The sequence below is a fragment of the Protopterus annectens genome, chromosome 9.part0 (genome assembly GCF_019279795.1).
Source record: "Protopterus annectens isolate FY-2018-M chromosome 9.part0, PAN1.0, whole genome shotgun sequence".
In the NCBI taxonomy this organism is placed as follows: Eukaryota; Metazoa; Chordata; order Ceratodontiformes; family Protopteridae; genus Protopterus; species Protopterus annectens.
The window spans coordinates 756,490,061-756,514,630 of NC_056743.1; positions in this window are offsets into that span (position 1 = coordinate 756,490,061).

Here is a 24,570-nt window from a genome sequence, read left to right on the forward strand (position 1 = left end):
GCATATCTATTTTAAAAACCTCCTGTGGGCATGTACTAATTACTGAATACTGAGCACATGCATGGACAGAGTGTCATTTGGTAGTTAGATGTTGTACTGAATACTGACCACATGCATGGACAGAGTGTCATTTGGTAGTTAGATGTTGTACTGAATACTGACCACATGCATGGACAGAGTGTCATTTGGTAGTTAGATGTTGTACTGAATACTGACCACATGCATGGACAGAGTGTCATTTGGTAGTTAGATGTTGTACTGAATACTGACCACATGCATGGACAGTGTGTCATTTGGTAGTTAGATGTTGTACTGAATACTGACCACATGCATGGACAGAGTGTCATTTGGTAGTTAGATGTTGTACTGAATACTGACCACATGCATGGACAGAGTGTCATTTGGTAGTTAGATGTTGTACTGAATACTGACCACATGCATGGACAGTGTGTCATTTGGTAGTTAGATGTTGTACTGAATACTGACCACATGCATGGACAGAGTGTCATTTGGTAGTTAGATGTTGTACTGAATACTGACCACATGCATGGACAGAGTGTCATTTGGTAGTTAGATGTTGTACTGAATACTGACCGCATGCATGGACAGAGTGTCATTTGGTAGTTAGATGTTGTACTGAATACTGACCACATGCATGGACAGAGTGTCATTTGGTAGTTAGATGTTGTACTGAATACTGACCACATGCATGGACAGAGTGTCATTTGGTAGTTAGATGTTGTACTGAATACTGACCACATGCATGGACAGAGTGTCATTTGGTAGTTAGATGTTGTAGTGTAAGCATGTCTGTGTGTAAGTTCTATCTGTTAATCAGTTCATTTATGTTTATTGAAGCTGCTACCTATCCTGATGTGCTTTCATTTAATAAAGCTTCTTAAACAAACTAACCCGCCTGCTTGTCTTCTGTGGATTAAGGGATGAGTGACACATTCTTTTAATTGCTTTTAGTGTAACTGTCAAAATATGTGTTACTAAGTGATCCTGTTGTACTTATTACCAACTTGAACTGTAATATGTTATGTGATTTATTACTATCATTTTTCTGATTCTTTCACTATTGTTTAAAATATTGACTGTTATGTTGTTATTATGTGGAGCTTTTCTCCCCAGGCCTCTTCTAAAAAGGGCACTATTGCCCAGTCAGACTTCCCCGGTAAACAAATGTTAAATAAGTAAAAATAAATAACAATATTTACTTTAATGAACATACTGATGTCATCTGGTAGTCTATTCTAGTATGCTGTGGCAATTTTTTAAAATATTCTCTCTCTATGCAGTAGGTAATTTATATGACATTCTAGCAAGTAGCACAGTATCTGAATTCCATAGGTTGTATGGCAGTACACAGCTGAAAAGGTAATTTTTCAGTGGTGGGCAATAGCTTCAGTTAACCAAATAATGAACATAGGAGCTGAAGTGAAGCTCTGCCCTAGCAGTGCCTGTAGCCATTTAATCTTTTATATAGTTGTACAGTGATGCTCACTGCTGTTCGTCAGATCTGTGAATCTGAGAACCTAGATTTGAGTATTCTGGAGAGCCGAGGAATTAGCTCAATAACAGGCAAGGCATATTGTAGTCTATGGATGAGGACGTTGATGGCTTTCGCTTATCTAGCTTCCCAGGTAAGTAGACTGAAGATAAGAATAAGTAGCATTTAGCCATGTGAGTACTTTATTCACTTGTATCTTGACATGAGTACTAAAATATTGTGAATAATCAAGAAGGATGGCATGATGTCATTGAAAGGTGGTGAAAAAGATAGGATGGCATGAGAAATCAGTTACTACCAGAGGGGTGCATGTTTGTAGCCATAGTATTGAACCATAATGCATTAGGGTGGTCTCAGTGGTGTTGACCATCAGGACATTATATGAGAGCCAGTACCAAGAGGCTTTAAAATCTGATTACATATTACTGGCTATTTCAATCAGGGTGTCATTCATTTGAAGGAAAGCTCAAGATGCTAAAACCCAAAATTTAAAAAACTCAAAGTATCAAAAATGCAAATTTGCCCTTTGTCCTTTGTATGATCCCACAGTTGGTATATATAATTAACAAGATGTGTAGGTAATGTGTCCTCCTCCCACCAACAAATGCTTTCAGCATTTGGAATTTTTAACATTTTGGGTTTCAATATTTTGAATTTTTGATCAAGTGATAGGAATCCATCATGAGTGGTTCTGCCTGCTCTTGTAAAAAAACATGTCTTCTGCAAAATGGATGCACTTTAAGCTAGGAAGATCCCATAGTAGATCATTAATACAGACTAAAAACAGCAATGAGAATAGTACTGGTTTTTCTGGACTCCACAATTAGTGGAGCCAGAAACTGGTTTTGGATGGCACCAAATATGTGAAATGTTCTGTTGGCAAGGTACCCTTTAAGTTTTTCCCCTACAGATCATACTCTGTCAATTTTCTAATTTTTGTAGGAGCAGAAAATGATTACTTGACTCAAATGCTGGTTTCAGATTTAAAGATACAGCTCCTGTAAACAGTTCTTTGTCAATACTGGAATATATAAAGACAGTGAGAGAGTAAACAGTTGTGATGGAGATGAAATGCAGGAGAAGTCTATATTAGTTGAGTGTAAGGATGTTGTATTTTTAATACATTCTTGAGAATGCTCTTAGAAATTTTTTCAAGAATTCAGGCAAGATAGCAAACATTTACAATCAGCTTAAAGTCTGATGGTTCTGCTGTTCCCCTGGTGTTTAGCAAGTGGTGCAATCAATGCATGTTTGAACCTATGTGGCACTGTAGCAGTAGTCAAGGAGACTATGAAAATAAAAGTGATTGGCTAATATGGTGCATACGTCATCTTGGAATTTCTGGATGAATTTTATGGAAGTAAATTTTACAATTAGTATTAATGGCTTCCAGATTTTACTCACATGTTTTGGAATGATTCCCTTAAAATAGAAGGGATGGGAATCTAACAACTAAAGAGATGTTGAGACGGGGAGTGGTAGATTTGTTGGGGAAGAAGTTATTGCTGTGAGAAGGGTGATAGGAGATACTGTTCCCAGTTCCTGATAAGAGCTGGAAACAGCAAGTGTATGGTATTTTTTTTTTGGGTGGGGTGCATGCAGATATAGTTTTTATAGTGCATCAGAATAGTTTGGGTTGACAGAAGTGCTTTGCCTCATTTATTTTATATATTCATGTTTTGTGTCATTGGTAGTAAATCTTGCTTATCTCCTTAGAGACAGGAATATATCACAGGTCTGATTATAAATAGGGTTGGATTTTATGCCTCCCAGTCCATATTTCTAGCCTTTATGAGTTTCATTGTTTCATCATTCAACCAAGGAATTAGTATTCCTCGTCTCTGAATTTTCAGTAGAATCTAGAATCTATTTGAACAGGGTAATTAGCTTATAAAATGTAGACAGGACAATGGTGGGATCACTACATTCTTATATTTGAATTTGCTACAATTCTCCAAGTAGTATATTGGGTTGTTATCAGCAGATAAGTATCAGGAAAAGGAAAAGTGGAGAGACATTTTTGGAGAAGACATTGGTCACCCATGGAGTTGGACAGAGTAGGAAAGGAACAGTGTTTCTTGTGTATATTAGTAATAACTATGTCCAGGATGGAGTTAAGCCTCGTATTAGGATTGTACCTTTTGCCTTCAATAACCATGCTTGAGAGGTTCAGACAGGCTGACATCTGCTAAAATTGAGTTTATTAGTTTACTTTTGTTCTAAGTTAATGTCCCCCCAGAGTTCTCCAGTGGAGGAGAGAACATCTTATAACAGATAAAGTCTGGATGGGATGAAGTATATAGACTATGGCAATGATTTATTTCACTTTATGACCCAGAAAGACCTGAGTTAAGGACCATTTGGGTTCTCTAAATGTCCTGTGTGCAATACGTTTAGGTGATAAGTTACTAGTGTTATTGAGGAGCAGTGAAAGTCCTCCACCTGGTCTTGGCTATAGTATGTTATCAGTGAAACCTGTGTATTTCTACTGAATAGACTATGATTTCCAAGAGCTATCTTTGGGCTACATTTTTGTATTACCAATGAGTTTTATGATTGTGTATAGTGGCCCATAATTCAAATTGTATCCATTTATTATTAAGACTGCAGATATTCTGGCAGAAGATAGAAATGTGCCTTTGTTGTCTGCTGTAGTAATTAGATAGAGAAAGAGGGTAGAGGAATGGGGCTAGGGTTTTCTCGATGTCACCAGATTGGATTTGAAATAGGATTAAGATTCTAGACATGATTTTTATAAATCTAATTAGAGTGCGAAAGGGACCAAGGGTCCAGTTCAAGAGAGAAGGTGCTTAGTACTGTAGTATGATCCTTTTGTTAGTGGTGGGTGAGGATTTCTGCTTTGAATGAAATCTTAGTCTGCAGATTCACTAATACTCCAACATGGTTTAGACCATGTTAACAATTTACAAAAGATCAATGGACCCAAATTGAATGGGAAAATGTATTATAACTAATTTTAATAAAGAAAACATTCCTCATGCCTTAGGGGTGGCACAGCCCTTTAGTCAGACACTGTTGTAAGAAGTCTAACACTCCTGCTGATAATTCCTTATTGTTTGGCCAGCATGCTATCACACTAGCTATGAACATTTTCTATCTAGTTCAAATAATTTCCAAATGCATCTCTATATCCAAAGAAATCTTTACTCCTGTTAACTTATGTTTCATTGTATGCATAATTTAATATAGTGCTTGTTCTGGCGTGTATTTGTGTAGCATACAACTTGAGAGACTTCCGAAATTCCTTTCTAAGACAATCAATTAGCTCAACAAACATAGATATCAGGACATGCTAGCATTCATCTCCCTCAGATTAATATAGACTCATCTGTAGGGATCTGTGTCTAGCCTTTCAAGCCATAAGAGATCCAAATCTCTTTGATTTTCTATTCCTTCACAGAGAAAATGGTACCTCAAATACAAGGTTAAAGGAAATAAATCTTCATCAACAAATAAATAAGACATGTTAGAGTGATAGACTCATAACCAAAATATCTCCCACCTCTGGAACAAACCTCTGCAGTCTACCAAACAGTGGACAACCCTGATTCATATGCCAAAGTATCTCCAAATTCTGGAATAAACTTCCACTGCATGTCAAGCAGAGTAGCACCCTTTCCATCTTCAGATTTAACCTACATAATTGGGTGGGTGGCCTTAAGTTCTCTCCCTGTCCATACTGTATTGACCTCCTTGCAGGATTATTGACTAGGGTTGCAGTGGTATGCAGAATGATTGTCTTGTACTTAACAATGACACTATGAACATTGCGATTGTTATCTCTGCCCTCTCAATGTACATTTTCTAGAGCCAGACTTGTTAATTCAGACTCTACAGTCTTTTACTTTCCTCCCTGTTTCTTAACTTTTTCCCCTAATATTTGTTAATATATACAGTATGGGAAGGGATTAAAAATAACTTTAAGTTGCTTTTCTGATTTTTTTATTGCCCTTCATCAGTTTTACTAATCATCATTGCTATCAAAATAGCCTCCATCCATATCAGTTTACTGATCCCGGGCTGTGAATATAGTTGGCACATTTTCAAATGCCCAAAGTGAGACTTTTTTGTAGAAATGTGAGATTTTGCAAGACAAAACATACCCATGGCCAGTGCAAAGGATAGAACTTCAATTTTCTATCAAACTAAAATGTTATTTTTGTAGCATTTGAGTTAATTATGCTATTCCATATAATATTTATGTGTTCCATATACAAAATAACTGTATTATGCATAATTAAAGAAAACTTAAGAAATATATTTTGTCTTAAAATCTCAGGACATTTAGCATTTTTTAGGTTTTTTTTTGCAGAACACAGCTACCCAAAGTAGGACTCTCCCTCACAAAGAGTAGTGCCTTTTGTAGTGGCAGGCATCCCGGTGTAATTTAACAAGAGATAAATTCATCCTACCGTGGCTGAGTTCATAATTTTTTTAATATTTGCTTTAATACTCAGGAATATTGCAGTTTTGTTAGTTTTTGCTGTCATTCTGGTTGATGTGCTTCACGTTTTGTCACTTAATTTTGTTGAAAATGAGAAGGAAATACAAAAAAAAGTAAACTTCATTCAGATTTCAACATTTTCTTTAAGAGTATATGCCTTCGTGAATATATTATCATCTGTGAATTATGAATTCAACAGTTTCCCTTTATGTACTTGAAGGTACACTGTACTTTTGTGTATCCTCATTTGCACGTTTCTGTTGTTTGATAACTCACTGCTTACTGTAGAGGTATGTTTTAATTGTGAAAATGATGGGGTTTTTTTATCTTTCTCTGTCTCTGAGACTGTAACATTTCAATGAATGGGCATTTTGTTTTTAAATTATAGTTCTTTGTTATGATCACCAAGTCTGTTGGATAATGTAGGGAGACATTAGGCAAAATTCTTATGTGGTGACAGGGGATTGGAGGGCAGCTTGGTCTCTAAAATACACATATTTAGTGTATTGCAGAAAAACCCTCCTCCTATATATTTCATGCAGGTTTGTACAAGATAATATGCCAAAAGGAGTGAGAAATAGAGTTAATACAGCAGACCCTGAATCCATGCTTTTATTTGCAGCAATTCTTCTCATGTTGGAAGAATGCTAACATATTAAAACCATCCCATATCAGGACATTGACTAGCTTACTAAGTAGCAATATGTCACAATGAGATGAGTGAAGAAATAATAATACATTCAATAAATAAACCGTTTGCTTCCTATGCAGTACATGTAAGTGTGACTATGTTTAGAGAAATACATGGCAAATATTATTGCACCCTGTATTCTTTTTGTGAGAAACCTTTATGGACATTCCAGTTGATGTATGTGCTACACCAGGTACATACAAAGGGTGTGTTATACTCCATGAAGGGTCTGATGATGGCTGAGTATAGTGACACATTGACTTCCGCAGATGTATGTGTCATGCCTTTACTTATAATGTAAGTGGGATGGTCATAGCTGTCCTGTTTGAAGGGCTTTAGGGTCCTTGTGACTTTTCAGTTTCATAAGATCTGTGTAGCTCCTGCTGCATCAATTACAGACACAGTTATTGGGTGAAGTATTTTTATAGTACTTTAGCTTATGCTTTCTCAGGGAAGATAATGAAGGTCCTTCCTCAATAACTCTGATCAACCTTCAGCTTCTATGGCTCTGGCACCAGTTGATAGTCTCTGTCAGCCCTTCCTGAATAATATTTCTGTTGGTGGGCAGTTCAGTGACAGCTTCTAATTTGCAGTCATCTACAAATTTAGTCAACCAGAAGCCACTGCCGATGACCATGATTTCAGAGAAGTAAATTCCAAAAATGAGTGGTCCCAGGACCAATCTCTGAGGGACTCTACTTGTGACTTCTCTCTTTGCAAAGGTGGATTCCCCATATTTGATCAATCTCTGAGGGACTCCACTTGTGACTTCTCTCTTTGTAGAGGTGGATTCCCTAATTCTAACTTCCTGGGTCCTGTCTGTGAGCTAGCTGGCTATCCACTGGGTGACATAAGGGTTTGTACCTAAGCTCTTAAGTTTGTCAACAATGCCCGAGTGGGCTACTGTGTCAAATTCCTTGGCCAGGTCAAGGTAGGCAGTGTGAATGATTTTGCCTTGCTTTGGTGACCTTCTCAAAGCAGTCCACCAGGTTGAGTAGGCATGATCTGCCCTTGACAAAACCAAACTGGGTTGAGTCTAGAGTCTGGAGGTTTATTATATCTCTATTGATCATCTCCATGATAGTTCTTTCCATGGCTTTACATATACGACTAGTGAGACTTATGGATTTGTAGTTTCCAGGGTCTATAGATGGCCCACCTTTGTGCAGAGGGATGACTGTTGCCTTTCTCCATTCATGAGGCATGAAATCTGTTTGAGGATACAGTTAAATAGTAATTACAGAGGCCCTTATAGGTCATGTTTCATGCTATTTAAAAGGCATTCTGGGATGTTGTCTAGGCCCATTGATGCAGTATTCTTGGTCTTAGAGCATTAAGGACCTGTTCCATAGTAATAGTAGAGGGAGCTATATTTGATATTTCCTGATGGAAGGGTGATGGGGAGAGAGGAGAAAAGTTGCAGCTGAATTTAGCCAGGAGTTTTGCTATATCTTCTGGCTCAGTATAAGTGGCTCCATTTACAATGAGCTCTGCACACAACTATGTATTGCCTTTGAAGGTTGCGGACATAGCTAAAAAATGCTTTGTGTTTGCCCTTGGCTTGGGAGGCCAAACTTACCTCAAATTTGGCTTTGTTGGACTTTATTTGTCCTCTGAGTTGTGTATTTAGTTTGATATGAGTGCTTTTATCCTGCTGGGTGCTGCACCTCCTAATTTTTGCTATGAATTTCTTCCTTCTGTTATACAGCCAATTGATTTTGTGATTCCACCAGGGTGGCTTATTTTTTGAGTTAGTTCTGTACTTCGTCCTGGTGGGTACAGCTGCTTCTATGCAGCTATTTAACATGCTTGTACAGGATTTCTGTGAACAGTTCTACATAGGAAGAAGTGTTCTCAGGGTTGATGGGGGCTTGAAAGTTTGCCAGATTCTCACTTAATAGCAGGAGGTTAGCCTTAGAATAGATACTGAATAGTGCATGTGTAGCTGGGTGTCCAGGATTTATTTTTACTTCAAAGGAGACCATTTTGTGGTCTGACCTTACCAGGGAAGACATTACAGTAAGGGGTGTGCAGCAGTCTCCCATATTAGTGAGGACCTGGTTGGTGTTTTGACTATCTGGTCCAGGGAGTTTGTGTTTACAAAATCTAAGAATTTCTGTGCCTGTCCATTTGGTGTTATATAGTATTCCCACTTAATAGTGAGGTAATTAATTTCACCCATGAATATGGTATTGAGTTGTATGGTTAGTGTTTCTAATAAGTTTAAATACATGGTATGGATTTCCTGGGTCGTATACAGGGACTTAAAGCTGGCAAGGAAGTGATACTGGATTTTGCCTGTGGTGATTTGGACATGGAGTAGCTGAAGTGCATTGTCCTGTTTGACCAGCCCTGAGGTATATTTATTTTAGATGTAAATAGACATCTCCACCATTAGTTCTTGCCTGTGAAGTGGCTGGCCTAAATGTGTACAAGGCATTATAACCTTGCACTGTTGGTGTGCTCACTGCGGCTTTAAACCATGTCTCAGTAACCGCACATACATCCGCATTCTCTAGGTTAAAGAGAGCTTCTAGGAGTGGAGTTTTTTGTTAAGACTCCTAGCATTTTGCAGTAATACCTTTAGATTTTCTTGGTTTTGATTTGCTATGTCAGAAATACTTTCAGTTTGGCATTGCCTAAAAAAGGCACTATGGGGGAAGACAGTGTTTAACCAATATTCAAAAGCCTAGAGGGGAGAGGTGCAGAGCATCCCTGGCAAAGCAGTGTGGTCTGTTGACCATCTACTTCCATGCTGACAAATATTGCACCCCCTTAGGATGACACCAGAAACTAACCCAATTATTAAAGTCAGTCATCTTTTGTTCGTATTGTGGTATCATCCTTGGAGAAGGTAAAATGCTGCTCAATGCTAAGGTCATACCAGCCTGAGACACATATTCTGAGAGCTTCATGATTTCTCTTTTCATATAGTCTAGGGAGGTATGTCTCCAGTCATTTACTCCTACATGGTCTCTGACTGAGTCATATTGCTAATTGTGGTCCAGTGACCTGAGTGCATGCGTAGTGTGGCAGATCCTAGCCCCTGATAAGCAACTGACAGTAACTTTCTCCTTACTCAGCCTGGTGAGAGGGACATCAGTGAGTCTCACAAGATAGTCTCTAATGACTAGAATGTTGGATTTAGTGGTGACTTTCCTTATGGGCTTAGAGGTAGAGGCTCCATGAGATGGAGCTCTATCTGTTGATGTGGGTATTGTTTTGAAAGATTGCATCTGGGGCTGCTGAGGGTATTTGTTATGTGTTCTTTATCTAAGAGATCTTTGTGTTTTAGGAAGGTTACATGTAAGTGCCTCAGCATATGTGGTTCTACATGTCTGCTTTGAATTGTGTGTGATGGTCGCAGTGTGTGCACTACTGACAACCTTATTGACATTAGGAGTACTTTTGCGTGAGAGCTTTGCCTCCAATGACATTGTGTAAATACATCTCTTGCATACCTGATCAGTCTGTTTGAGAATTAACTGGTTGTCAGTAAACATGAGGCAATTTCTACATTGCCTCAGGATGCCCATATCCACCAAGCCAGTAACGGAGACAGTAGGAAAGTTCATATCCATGGCATCCATGAGTGATCGGTGTTCCACACCTGAAGTCAACTCCACGTTGGTCAGATCTAACCATAAGCTAATAATCACCCTAGATATCCACATCCTGCCCCCACCCCCCAGTAAGAAAACCATGGTAAAAAATTTCTCCAAAGCCAACTTCATGGTTCTTAAGACAGAAGTGGCGAACTTCATGACACCCATACAGATGGACAATACAGTTACGACTGCTGAATCCTTCACAAATGCACTCTATAAGCACTTATACAGGTGCATGGAATGTGCTATCCCAAACAGAACCAAGACACTATCCTACAGAAAAAGGAAGCCAGTCTGGTAGTCCCCTGCCATTAATAAACTCAACAACAGAAGATAGGAACTGTTGCAAAAGATAGTAAAATGCCGTGAGTGGAGGAGCTCCCTGGTCAACCTCAGTAAGAAGCTGAGATCCCTTATAAGCTCCTCCAAAGCTAAGAGAAGCAGGCCACAGTCTGTTTGGTGATACACAGTCTTGTCCCAGATGATGCAAGTGTCTGTAGGCTTGTAGCCTTTTTCTGGTAGATGGTTTGAATAGCAATCTCTCACTTGACCAATTCAATCAAAGCCTTTCGCCGTTCGCATCCTCACTGTCTTTCCTTCTCTTAACAGATGAAGAAATCTGCTCATTTTATCATAGCTAGACTTCCGAGATGAATGCTTCTTAAAAAGTTGGGCTTTGATTACTCTGTTGTGTTTAGCATTAGGCACCAACAAACTAGAACTGATAGGCAAGGTTGTTCTGATTTGCCTAGATAGAAGTCTCTGGGCAGGCGGGCCTAGTAGATTGCCATGGGTTATATTTCTGAGATTAGTAAATTCAATAAGATAATAGTTTTGTCACAGCTTGACCTCTCCAGTAATTGCTTTGCACTCTGTACTGCATATTCAACAAATCCGTTTGACTGGGGATATTCAGGACTGCTAGTAACATGGATAAAGTACAAACCTTTAGCAAATCTGTGAAAAAGTTGACTGGTAAACTGAGAGACATTGGTAAAAATAACTTTGTGTGGACTACCATGGACTGAGAAATGACATTTCATCTTAGCAATAACAGCACTGGATATTAGCTTAGGTAGCAAATCGATCATAAACCAGTTTGAATAAGAGTCTATCAAAACAAAGTATTGTTTAGAAGGATCTGGTTGTAAGCCTGTACTGGTAAATAAATGACCTACATAAGTAACTTCTGGTAGTCTGAATTTACATTTCAGAGGATGGAGCTTTAAATTCACTTCACGCGCTCTGTCCAGAACTTTCCTGAGGTGTCTGTCATGCTCTGCTTTTCCGTTACCTCCCACTAGTAAATCATCAACTATTATTGCACACCGGTAGCCTGAAAAATGTTGTTCCACTGCACACTGAAAGACTTCACTGGCAGAATTTATTCCAAAAGGCATCCTGAGGAATCTGTATTTACCACATGGGGTACTGAATGTAGTCAGTAGTGAAGATTTATGATCAAGCATCACTTGCCAAAATGAACTCTTTGCATCTAAGACCAAAAAAAGAGCGGCATTTGGCATGAGGGTTGCAACCTCCTCAACTGTACGAGGATGATGAGTTCTTTTTAATGCCCTATTCAAATATCTTGGGTCAATGCCTATTCTGAATTCATCTGAATTTTTTGTATGAGCAGATGTCATGGAAGACACCCCATCAGTTTGTTCTGTGAATGGACAAATCACACCTTGCGGCACCATTTTGTCTAACTGGACCATGATTTTGTTCTGCATAGCTATTGGAAGTCTTCTTGCTGGTCTGACCAGTGGACTGGCCTCTGGTTCTAACTTCATGGAGTACACAACTGGAAGTTTGCCTAGCTTCTCATCAAACACATTAGCAAACCCTGAGAAAATAGCGTCACTGATGCTAGAACTGGGACATGTGCTTACATGATATACTTCTTTGTTAAAAGAAAGCAGTTCCATTCTCAAAATGTCTGTGAGACCTAATAATGACTGCACGTGTCTTTGGACTACATAAAATTGCAAGCTATAACTGTTTCCAGCCGAATATCATGAAAGCTCTACTGAGCTTTCGATTTGAATGCCTTCACCTCCATAAGCAGCAAGCTTCTCACAATTGCCTAAATAAAGTTGTTCACCAGCCATCACTTTAGCAAAAGTTTCTATTTTCATTACATTGTAATTTGAACTAGTGTCTACTGTAAGCTCTGCGGGTTTACCACTGATCAAGACAGTACAAAATACTTTGTTCTTTTTCCACAAATCTACTGCATTGGCCTTTTCACTGACCATTGATACACCATCTACAAAAAAAGTAGAGTTGCAGCTCTCTAGATGATCAATCTGCTTTTATAACTGACCTTTCTTAATAACTGTATGAGGCTTGCTTGATTTCCAAAAGTTTTGAAAATGGTTGCATTTTTTACACTTGTGGCATTGCTGACCAAATGCTAAGCAACTCTTTATTTTAGAATCATGGTTGGCTCAGGGTTGCCAGATTTCCAACTGGCCAGGTAGGGACAAAAAAAAAAAAAAAAAGAAAAGGTCTTTCACAGTAAGTGAAGACTAAAATAAAAAGGTCTTTAATGTGGAACATCAGAGTTCCGCATTAAACAAAAGTAGCTCTGTGTTTTTTTTTTTTTTGACTGGCCTGGGCCAATCAAAAATAAATAAACATGGAGCTACTTCTGTTTAATGCAAAACATCGCAGTTCTGCATTAAACAGAAGTAGCTCTGTTCTGCGATTTTTTGATTGGCCCGTATACCAGTATACAGGCCAAGCAAAAATCGCAAAACACGGAGCTACTTCTGTTTAATGCAGAACTGCAATGTCCCGCATTAAACACAAGAAGCTCGGTGTTTAGCGATTTTTGATTGGCCCTTATGCTGGTATACGGGCCAGTCAAAAAAAAAAGCAAAGTGAAGGCTGCCCAGGATTTAAACCGGCAGTGCGGGACTCGGGATCAGGCTGCTGATCCTGGGACGGTCCCACCCAAATAGGGACGTCTGGCAACCTTGGGCTGGATCCACGATTAGGACAGTTAACAATAAGGCTTGACTTAGCATTTGCTGACTCATTCTTATACTGTACTGAGCATGCCCTTTTTACCGAGCTAGTCTTGGAACTTGTTAGAAAGCTATGGGATCTCCTTGCCAAAGCCACAGGTGTTTCTGCTTTTCACATCTTGCGTGCTGTCTAAATTTGCTCTAGATGCTGTTGAAACCATGATTTTATCACTTGTAAGCATAATTGTGTGCCTTTCTGTGAGCTCATGGAGTTGTCAAATCTCTGTAGCTTTGCGTAATGTTAAATCACTGTCATGAAGCAAAATCTTTATCACTGCAGCACTATTAACACCACACACAAGCCTAGCCTTTATTAATTCATCTTTCAAGTCACCACATCTGCACATTTTAGCTTTATTTCTCAAGTCATTGATATAAGCTGCAAAAGTTTCACTTTGCTTTTGGTCTCTTGTGTAAAATAAGTGTCTCTCTAATGTAATATTTGTCTGGTGGTTGCACATTTCTCTAAATTTATGTTTTAAGCACTCAGGATCCTCCCTGGATTTAACCAGTACCGCAATACAACAGTTTTCCCCCCCTCTTCTGCTTATATTTCTGGTGCATACACAAATGAATGCTCTATTCCAGTAGCTTCTGACCTAGCTAAGTTAAACAAAATGAATGCCCTAATACATGCATCTTTGTCAGCAAAAGCTGTTTATATGGGAATATTGTATTCCTGTTCAAATACTCTCCAATTTTCTGATATATTATCATCCAACACAAGTGGACCTGGTCTGCTAAATGCCTCTGCCGTATCAACCCACAGTAGTGAAGGTGCTTGAAATCATGTACAAGCATACACACACACACACATATATATATATATATATATATATATAATATATATAAATATATATATATATATATATATATATATATATATATATATATATATATATATATATATATATATATATATATATATATATATATATATGGGTTCCATACACTAGATTGAATTTTCACTAATTCAAAATAGTACATGGAATGCTCATAGTGCTATCCCCTTACCATGACCCATGCCCTAACCCTAAGGTCCGTGACGACTGCAACGCAGTGAAGGACATAGCAATGTCCTCCACTATGGTGCAATAGTCACTAACCTTAGGTTAGGGTAAGGGGATAGCTTTACCAACTATCCCTTTACCCTAACCCATGCCCTAACCCTGAGGTCCATGACTATTGCACTATAGTGGAGGACATAGCTTGTTTTTTATGTCCTCCACTGTGCTGCGGTGTTTTCGGTGAAGTGCACTTATGCAAAAGTTCTCTTTCGTTAAAGTGAAATTTCTCAGAAGTGAGGCTTCCTATTACAAGTTCGAAGTAATGAACTTTCATTCTTGTAATAGGAATCCATGTATATATATATATATATATATATATATATATATATATATATATAGATGGATCTACTTCAGTAGATCGAACGTTTACAAGTTCGAACCACATATGGCCGAGACAATATGTTCGAACTCATAAAAGTAGAAACACTGAAGTAAAAAGAAATAAAATAACAAAACACAAAACTAAACGTCTATAGCAGGGGGGCTACGCCCTCCTGCACCCCGACACCCCCTTACTTAAATATACCAACTCTGAGATCACACTACATTGTGGAAATGGGAAATCTTCCCTTTCTGTACTGTACAGAGATCTCCATTCAGTCCGATCTATGCATATATATAGATATATATGTCAGAACTTTATGCCAGTACTTGTAATTATGCCCAGTAGCACAAGAGACTCTGGAATAACTGCACCTTGCCAAATAAGTCTCCCTAGCACAAGAACTCACTGAAATCACTGTGTTTTGTGAAACCACTCCTTATCAGTGTAAGAAATACTTCAAAATTACTGTACTTTGTGAATAAACTGTACACAATGGAAGAAGCTCAGAGTAAGAAACATTTTGAGATGAATGCACTTTGCAAATAAACCATACACAGAACAAGAACATTTTAAAATGGCTGTACTTTGTGAAATAACTCTGCACAGTGCAAGAAGCACTCAGCAATGGCGATACTCTGTGAATAAATTCACACAGCACAAGAAACTTTTCAAAATGGCTGTACTTTGACTGCACTTTGCAATATAATTGTACTTTGCACACAGCAAACTCTGAAATAATTGTACCATAATAAAGCACACCGTCTCCAAACACGTTGCACACACCGAGATATTTTGAATAACTCTAGCTATGCAGAAATATTCCTGGATATAACCACAAGAACCAAAAAAAACAGACTGGAGGATGCAGAAGAACAGAGTGAAATCCACACGATGTTAGCGTAATAAAAACGATTTCAAAACAAATCTTGAACAAAAAGAGGCTTTATGGCAAATCAGATTAAATTCAGTTAAAAAGCCTGGTATAAATGATGCTGTTAACCTTAAATGTTTTTTGAAAGACCGTAGAGTCTATATAAGGAAATAACTTCCTGAGCTTTGAAATTTTATTGATTAATTGTGTAACTGTTTAAGTGGAAAGATGTGTTTATTGGTGCAGAGACATTTCAAAACTGTTTTTAAATGTGATGTAGAGAATGTACATTTTATTCTGAAGAAGTTTGGTTACGAAAGCGTTGATTAAAAGTTTTTCTTATGCTAACCGTGTGGATTTCATTCTGTTCTTCTGCATCCTCAAGTCTGGTTTTAACTCTAGTTATGCTTTGAATGGCTTTGGTCTATGCAAAATAGCAGTTTGTGCCCAGTACTAAACAACATGCAGTCGCCCTGCTCTTTAAGCTTAATTTGCCCTTTGTATTGTACTCGTTATGCCTTTTAATCTCTCGGCGTGCTCTTTGTACTTTTCTTGTGCCGTTTTACTTTAAACATGCTCATTATGCAAACCAAACTAATTTTGAGCCCCATATGAATAGTTTTGCTAGTTTTATAAAATATCATAGTTTTAAAAATGTAATTTAATCAATAATGCAATGTGTACTTTTTGTTTGATTAATAATATGTATGTAGACTCTGATTAATAATGTGTTTTGTGCCTTACAAATGCTCTGTTTCATTCTCTTTGCCAAGTAAATAATGATTTGTGCAGTTTTCTTTACCATTAGCTTGTTTCTGGCCCTTTTTTCATTTGTCTGAGCTCCATTTCACTGAACCTGCTTAGTCTGCCTTCACCTTCAACTCTGCACCTCGTGGCTCGAAGAAATTGTTCTTCTGATCCTCGTTCTGACACCATCTTGCTTGTCTGGTCAGGATAAAACAGATGAATATTCGTGGGTTCAGTTCAAGCAGCTTTATTACAGACGAACACATCAGGAATGAGGCTTTGTAACTTAAATAAATGTATAAACAGACTGACTACCACACGCATACATGTTAACACTATGGCTGTTCTCTCAAAATGGCACTGCTGCCTGCACATGCTCACTATTTATATGCACGTGTCTACATCTGGGAATGCTCCTTAAAGGACATATGCATGTTCTGATTTACAGCTATTATATTGACAACAAGAGTTGATCCAGTAGTCTGGGACTTGGGGACACACATAGTCAGTAATCTAGCCTTTGACCATCACGTGTCTACAGTTGTGAGGAAATCATTCTATGTTGTGCAACTTATAAACAATGGTATGGCATCTATGTCCAAAGAAGTCATTGTTCCACTGTATTCAGCATTCATCAGACCTATCTTTGAGTACAGTACCCCCTTTGGTATGTACCAAACCAGGCACATCCAACAATTAGAATGTCTACAGAAGTTTCCCACTAAAAGAATAGCGGGTGTCAGTAACATGTCCTTTGCAGGCTGCCTCAAGCCCTATCCCTGTATTCTGTCTCCTACAGGGTCTTGAGGGGAGATCTATGCCTGGCATACAAGGCATTGTCAGACCTCACTTTGATGAACCTACTGCATATCTGCAAAACAAACATCACCAGAATGATCCATTCTAAAGACTTAAACCTTGCCGGTGATATAAATACCATCTGCTGGAGAGACAGGTATACAACCTAGAAACTATCCCTTCTCTGGAACAGGCTTAGCATACATGTGAAGCAAAGTTCCTTCTTAATCCAGTTCAGGTACAACATGGACAATTGGATGGGGAACAAGAAATTCATTCTTGGCATGGCACCTATGCCTCTATTGGACACAGGAAGCCAGTAAGTGGTTCATCTCCCAGGCCTCTGCTTGTTAATGTTTCATTTCCCAAGCCCCTGCTTACACTTAGTTATCAAGGGTACCAGAGCTTGTCAGTGATTTGGGATGCATGACTAGGCTTAAAAAGGCCCTTGTGGTCATTACATTAGTAAACACCTAAGGACCTATCATCCTAGCACTCAGACAGATGCGGAGCCCCTGAATGCAAATGGCAGACTTTATTTATTTAATCTCACACTGTTCCTTTAACAGTACAAACACCCTTTGATATAATGCTGCAACCAGCAAGGAAAATGGCAAAAAAGAAGAATAGTTTATTGATCCAGTTTATCATCCCCACAGAGCAGACTTTATGTGACATATCTGTTAGAGACAGTTCAGTTCAGACATGGACAATTTACAGAACAAGACTTAGGATCTATAGAATGATGTGCATCTCCAACATCATAAGGTGTAAAATGGCTGATATTAGCTTCATATTCAAATTTAAGATGTGACTTTCATGTACGTTTTTTTTTTTGTTTGCCTATCGACTGTACAGCACACTAAAGCTCTGTGTTTTCATTATATATTTGTTGGGAGCTATACTAAGGAAATCAACTGAAACATATACAGCTGTAAAAAAATACTAAGTTGAAAACACATAACACTAACTTTACAAACGACCTCTATACCCAGACAAAAAAAAAAAAAAACATTTTTGCTGCAGGAAGGCTCCCCAGCTCTCCTCGGCACTTTAGTATTTCTAAATTTACTAAATGAGAAATCGTGCATCTCTTTCACATCACACTGATTTCCCTATCTACTGATTGATTAAAACAGAAGTGTATAAAATATAACTGGCTCTTTCTATTTAGATGTAAACTGGAAAGAAGAAATCTAAGTATAAATGTTTAGCATGATTACAAATGTTAACTTCTAGCATGTCCATGTATTTTGCTAAAGATGTGTCATTTTGAGCTATACTATCACCATTGATATCAATAGGCTGAAATCTTAATTTATATCATTCATTTTTCCACATTAATATTTTGTGCTGAAAACTCATAAAGAGCAAGCTGGAAAAAGATATGTATGACATTAATTTGTTTATCAAAAATGTGTTCAACATATTTTAATCACTTCCTCTGCCCTTCATCTGCAGCACATCTGGAACAATATGTGATTGTGATTCTCCAAATTCTCATTTTCATGTTTAAAATTTTGGAAATCTCTTAAAATATAAGGGTATGCATTTTACTCATTTCATTGCCATACCTTTGTAACCACTGATTATATAGCTGTTCAATGACTTCCAGTTTTAACAGTATATTATTAATAATTTCTTGCTTTGCCTTTTAATCATGCTGAAGATCACCATGATCTTCTCTAAGTGTAGAAGGGCAAATGACTGCAAATGTGGACATTGCTAAACATCTGATCCATCTGTAACTAGAAAACCCCTCGCTCTTTCTGTTGTATATTTCAGAAGCTGGGAATAAATGTTCAGTCTCCAAGTAACGGTGCCTGTGTGGTAGTTCCTGTCCTGGAATGGGGTGTGCAGTGATTAGTAAAATGACCTTAGTAGCTTCATTTGATAAATATTACCTGCCAGATTCCATGCCATCAAAAGAAAACATGCTAAAGCATAAAGTACGTGACACAGGAGAGTATTTTCAGGTCAAAAAGGCTCAAATATGCAGTACACCAGGATACGGCTTGAGACATGCTGTATTAATTTAAAATAGCATATTTACTTATGTGTATGAAGACAAAGAAGGAGATTAAATATTGCTAGAGTGGAATTATCCATATCACAAGTAAAATATTGCACTTAGAAAATGGGCTTGGACACTCATCACATCATATTATATACTTGAAGTTGCAGTGGGGTTAATTGATATACAAGGAGAGCATTAAATAGATGTACATCTATTCCCAGGATAGAATTTGTATGCCGTGACTAAAATCTTTTGTTATAGCAATTGTTTCATTTCTGCTTGAGAACCCGAGCAGAAAAGTACAAGCAAAAGTCTATACAGAACATTTTTAAACCAATTCTGGCTTCAGAAAAAAAACTGAATAAAAAATAAGAAATTTCTAACATTAAAGCCACAGTTACTAAGTTAAAAAAGACAGACGTAACAAAGTACAAAAGCAACTGATAGAAGGAGCTCTATAAGTGAGGCAGACAAGCACATGACTTCACAACTTCTGTATCAAACCAAAAAAGCCAAAGCCAGAAATATCATCACACACATGAATGTTTAAAAAAAAATGTCTGATGCCTTCACAACTACTGTAAAGTCTGTATGCTTGTAAATCTCATGTCAAATGGATTACAACTAAACCACCAAGGACAAACAAAGCTTATCAGCTTTAAAAAACTATGTGCATGTGTATGTGAGCACTTGGGTGTGTCTGTGTGTGTATGTGTGTGTATATTCTCATTTGTGTCTGAGTGTATTCTGAGCTCAAGTGCATTTGTGTGTGAAAATGTGCATGTGTGTGTATGTGTATATACCTCTGCATATGTTTGTGCTGGGCTTATGCACATTTTCATAAATGTGTGCATGTGTCTGAGCTTATACACATTTGCATGAAATTGTGTGCATGACTGTGTGCATTTATGTGAGTGCATGTATATATTTTACTTAATACTAGAATTTTAGATACAGAATATTCTTGCAACAACAATTACATGCTCTACACCAGCTTTCAAACAACAGCTGGAGGAACTATTTCACCTCATAAAATATATGGAAAAATACATATAGACAAATAAATGCAAAACAGCTAGTCCATATTCTCAGTGCAACAATGCCCTTCAATGTATCACAGGGAAATAATGGACCTTCTATTAGTACAGAATTAATACTTATGGTATCAGGCCTTAAAACATCTTTAGACAGTCTATTTTTTCCCCAATAAAATCTGCCCTATCGGTGATCATTACTTGCTTATGCCGTGCACATAAAAAGGGTTTATTTTTCTTAGGTCCATCACTTATCACAATACTTTAGCCTTGTTTCATCAATAATAAATTTTGGTGCTAATGGACACATTTTTCATTCTGGAAAGTCAAATGTGGCGCATGAGCATCAAAATGAAACACCCGCCCCACCAGTCCCTATAGTATTCTGCACATGTATGCACAAGCATGTTCCAGGCATTAAAATGAAACACCTGCCCCACCAGTCCCTATAGTAGTCTGCACATGTATGCACAAGCATGTTCCAGGCATTAAAATGAAACACTTGCCCCACCAGTCCCTATAGTATTCTGCACATGTATGCACAAGCATGTTCCAGGCATTAAAATGAAACACTTGCCCCACCAGTCCCTATAGTATTCTGCACATGTATGCATAAGCATGTTCCAGGCATTAAAATGAAACACTTGCCCCACCAGTCCCTATAGTATTCTGCACATGTATGCACAAGCATGTTCCAGGCATTAAAATGAAACACCTGCCCCACCAGTCCCTATAGTATTCTGCACATGTATGCACAAGCATGTTCCAGGCATTAAAATGAAACACTTGCCCCACCAATCCCTATAGTAGTCTGCACATGTATGCTCAAGCATGTTCCAGGCATTAAAATGAAACACTTGCCCCACCAGTCCCTATAGTATTCTGCACATGTATGCACAAGCATGTTCCAGGCATTAAAATGAAACACTTGCCCCACCAGTCCCTATAGTATTCTGCACATGTATGCACAAGCATGTTCCAGGCATTAAAATGAAACACTTGCCCCACCAGTCCCTATAGTATTCTGCACATGTATGCACAAGCATGTTCCAGGCATTAAAATGAAACACCTGCCCCACCAGTCCCTATAGTATTCTGCACATGTATGCACAAGCATGTTCCAGGCATTAAAATGAAACACTTGCCCCACCAATCCCTATAGTAGTCTGCACATGTATGCTCAAGCATGTTCCAGGCATTAAAATGAAACATTTTCCCACCAATCCCTTCAGCAGTATGTCCAGCTATGTGCAATCACCAAAATAAAACATTTTCCCCAGCACCTGCTTCATCAATATATCTAAGTGTGCAGAAGCCTCAAAATGAAACATTTCCCCACGATCCCTTCAGCAGTACATCCATGTTTGTACACGCACCAAAATTAAACAGTTGCCCACTGAACCCTTTAGCAACATGCCCAGGTAAGCAGAAGCATGTCCCAGACATCAAAATTAAATATTACCCTAACTTGCCCTTCGGTAGTCTGCCCATTTATGCAAAAACATGTTCCTGGCACCAAATAAAACATTCCCCCAGTAACACATTTAGTAGGTTGCCCATGTGTGCACAAGCAAGTCCCTGACATCAAAATGAAACATTTCCTCAAACAACCCCTTCAGTAGTCTGCCCATGTGTGAACTAGCATGTCCTTGACATTAAAGTGAAACATTTCCCCCTACAACCCCTTTCAGCAATCTGTCCATGTATGCACAATCATGTCTGTGATACCAAATGAAAACTTTTCCCTCCTCCCCTCATCTCAGAATTATTGTGTTAAATTGCTACTTACTGGCATAAGTTCAGGGCTATTTAACATTTGATATACAAATAAGCTCATTATGGATTCATCTCTATGAATCCTACTGATATGCAAATGTGCAACACCCCTTATCTGCATATCAGCTGCCCTCTATCTTATGCCTTAGGCATATTATGCTTTTGCTATAGGGAAATGTGTTTATGAAGAGGCCTGCACATTTACGTATTCATCCATGATTTGTATAGCCACATAGTGACACTCTTCACAGATTATCACTACAAAAATGTGAAGCCAGGGATTATGAATACCACCCAAAAAGTCATACTTGAAAAAAGAAAATGAAAACTTGTGATACACACAATAATGTCTGGACAGATAGCTACTTACGTTTTACATCCTGCTTTTCTTTCTCTGCACACAGCGTAGCTGAAACACTTATCTAATGAATGTTAGTTGAAAGGTGCTTGATCAGTTCTGGGCTCCCACACGTATGCAACTGGAAGTTCATTTTAAAGTAAGAACAACACACGTGAAAAATTGTAGTAAATCAGATTTGAAAAGAATGAGAAAAAAATGTCTTTTTCCCCCTTTAAGTTTATTAATGTTTTTGTGCTTGTTACTCTGCAATAACTGCAGGTTTTACAACAATGTAAAGCTGCCAAATCTCCCAGCCTGAATAGTTGAGTGACCTGTGCCATACTGGAACAAGAGTCATGGTGTCTTTGAAACAAGGACATTTATTTCATTTATTTATTTATGGATTTTCTACATAGTTGATGACATCCTTACATCAAATGCCTGTCCTTTTCACAGCCCATATGGTAAAGAACTGCTCTTTATTTGCATGCAAGGTTATCAGCCCAGACCATATTACTAAACTCTTTATATTACTGTCTTTCAAAACTGGTTATATAAGTCTTCAACGTACCTGTGTTGTGCACTCATAAAATCATTATTGCTGTATACTTAGCATGAAGCACCAGGTTTGCCAGTGGCAACAAACCATGTTCCAATACAGGAAAAAAACATATACATTTCCCCAGTTGCATCTATAACTTATGCCGTGGCTGCACTTAGGAGTAGAAGTAGTATTTACTTTTTGTTATTATTCCTTAGTTTGTTTTGATTGGATGAGCACTGCAGAGTCGTTGGTCCTTTAATAACTTATATTACAATTATGTTGACTTTTGAGAAATTTGCACTGTCTATAAGAACCTGGATGAACACCTCTGTGCTTCATGGTCAAATGCCACAAGGTCATCAGTGTCCATTCAACTTAATGCCAGCTCAGGTATATGACACTTCCTTTTAAAATAATTATTCAGATTATGCCATGACAGGAAAGAAGTCCTTCCTACCAACATCGTAGTGTTAGTTTGCTTGTTTAGTGCTTCCTGTCTGAATTAGTATAACTAATAGCTAGTAATTGTAAAATGGTCCAGATACAGTCTTGCTGCATCTGGGTCTGTTTGTAGTGGCTGTTGTATTCTGAGCACATTTTCCAATCCATCTTTGATTGGAAGGGGCCCTTCTGCACCCTTGTGAAAAACGTGCTGACTGGAATCTATCTGGTGAAGGGTGATTGGTGTAGGACTTGTTAAAGTAAGCATTCTCACTGTTTCTTTTGATTTTTTTTAAGTTTTGTTTTACGTTTTTAGCTTCTGGTATTTAAGCCCCATGTTTAAGTGGGTTTCTGGTTGTTTGCAGCGCAACTGTGCACCATACCCTGACAGATAATTTTGACAATTTTTCTCTTAGAGCTGTAGTACATTAGTGTAGTCCTCATCTTTAGTACATCTCTGGTCTAAGAAGTATTGATGGTGAGCTGTGGCCTATTAAACCACCAGGTGAAAACTCCATCAGAAATACCCAATACTCTTAAGGCATTGTAGCAACTGCCTCATGTACACTGACAACCCTCTTCTAATAACTCACTCTAGTACAGAGTGTGAGAGGTGTATCTGCACCAAGCATCATGAATCCCTACTCTCTATTACTCAAAACAGTAACAGTGAAGAGGCTGTCAACTTCCCCCACCACTACTCATGCACATAGTACCATTACTCATACACATAGTATGCATCCAACACACACATCAAAAAACTTATTGAAACACCAGAGACCTCAAAAACAAAAGACTGCTACAACTAACACAGTTCCCATAGCATCCAAGACACATTGCAACACCAGTGTCTCACCTACCAAGCCCTTAAGGTGGAACACTCAAAAACCCAATTTTCTTGTCACTGGAGTCTCCACAGTGAGACCACACAGATGTCCCATTCACTAGGTTAGATAAGGAGAAAGTCACAGTCAGCTACTTGTCCGGTGCCAGCATTCATCAGATTAGGCATGCACTCAGGTCTCTTGGCAGCAAGTACAATTATGACTCTGTCATAGCTCATGTTGGAGTGAATGTGCTGAGATGTACCTCACTGGATTATATGAACAGGGACATGATTGAGCTCTCCAAGTATGTGTCCCATGCAGGTTTGTCCCTAGCCTTGAGCAGCATATTACCCTCACCTAGAATGATGCGACACTATAAACAAAAAATGATCAAGTTTCAATAATTGGCTTAGTTTTTGGTGTTATTCAAAGGAGATCCACTTTCTGTCAGTCTGAGATGACATGGTCGAC